This window comes from Podarcis muralis, chromosome 8, assembly GCF_964188315.1.
Source record: "Podarcis muralis chromosome 8, rPodMur119.hap1.1, whole genome shotgun sequence".
NCBI lineage: Eukaryota > Metazoa > Chordata > Lepidosauria > Squamata > Lacertidae > Podarcis > Podarcis muralis.
In genome coordinates, this window is record NC_135662.1 from 2248366 (window position 1) to 2250182 (window position 1817).

Consider the following 1817-nt stretch of genomic DNA (forward strand, 5'->3'; position numbering starts at 1 on the left):
CTTTGCATTGTACTAGGCTATTGTTTGCCATAATCATACCAAGACAAGGACCTGACTATAAAAAAGCTCAGAAATATTGCTGAGTTTGCTGTGCTGTAAGAACCTGTATTTTGGCCTTATTTAGTAGCCCACCCATCTCAACAGGGAAGGAAAGTGTTTGTTTAGTGATTAGCTAATAGGAGGGACGCAGGTGGGGAGGGACGTGGGTGGCCCTGTGGGTTAAACCACAGAGCCTAGGACTTGCCAAACAGAAGGTCGGTGGTTCAAATCCCTGTGACGGGGTGAGCTCCCGTTGCTCGGTCCTGCCAACCTAGCAGTTCGAAAGCACGTCAAAGTGCAAGTAGATAAATAGGTACCACTCCGACGGGAAGGTAAATGGCATTTCCGTGTGCTGCTCTGGTTCGCCAGAAGCGGCTTAGTCATGCCGGCCAATAAAGTGAGATGAGCACCGCAACCCCCGAGTTGGTCACAACTGGACCTAATGGTTAGGGGTCCCTTTACCTTTAATAGCAGGCAACTTGTGCCATTCTAGCGCAGACAGCTCTGGTCTGATGCCCTCCAGATCTACAACTACAATAGAAACCACAACTCTCCTCAGCCCCAGCCAACATGGCCCGTGGTCAGGGATGGTAAGTGAAACAACCAAAAACATTTGGAGGGGGACCACATTTGCGGAAGGCTGTTGCAGAGGTTGGATGGCCATCTGTCATGGATGCTTTAGTTGAGATTCCTGCATTGTGGGGACCTCTTCAAACTATGATCCTTTTAGTTTGGCTTTTTACGATAAAGAATCATGTTTAATGAGCTAAAAAAAAATTCAGTATACCTGTGGAAATGTTTATTATAATGAGTGTCATGTTAATGTCATATTCCCTGGATAGTTCTCCTATGGCAGTTTTTAAAGGATGAAATCTTTTTGACTTCCTCATTTGCATCCCACTTTGAACACACAATGGAATCCCAGAGAAACTGGGGCATTTCCTGCTTTCTTCCAGTAAGGTACATGGTGGGTACAAGCTACACTTGAGTGTCTTGTCACTTAAAACCAAAATGCAATACAACCAATTTGTATTAGTAGAGTGGCTAACACAGAGATGTGAAACTGCAAATTTTAGATTTTAAGTCGGACACAAAGTGCAATCTATGCGTGTTTATTTTGTGAGAAAACCGTGGCCAATAAACCATGTAACTGTGCAGAGAAATAGACTTAAAACACCTGTTTCTGTTTAAGTCCATGATGTGCAGTGTAGAGATTAGAGAACAGTGTGAAATTAATTATCTGGGCTTAGACGGTTTATATTCCATGCTGGGGGGCGGGATAAGAATCTGAGTTTGCTTTTGCAGCAGCATATGAATCTCTCTGGCTTTAGCAGTTAAATTAGTTCACACCTTAATTCATGAAAACTCCTTGTATCATAAGTGATATGAGTCAGAGCCTGGTAGGCAAAGACCCAGCAGGTGCATTTGAGTATTACATTAAAAGCTGGGAAAATAAACAAATTAAATCCACAAACCTGTTAGCTCATGCACCTTTCTGTACCTGCAGTCTAGAGTGGCAAATCAGCTTTTCTCGTTCCTCAGTCTCCCTTTGAGGCATGCACCTGCACTTACAAATCTTAGGATGACTTGAATCTTTAGCTCCCTGGCAAGAGCTGGAGAATGTTCCTAAGCTGTTCTGTGCAGGCCCCCATCCATGCACGAACAGCAGCACATATATACTAGCCCACATGTTCCCACACAGTGATGTTAGGTCATAGATGGCATATTTATGGCCCAAAATGGGGAATGAGGGGTAGAGCTCTAACTGACCTAGTTTC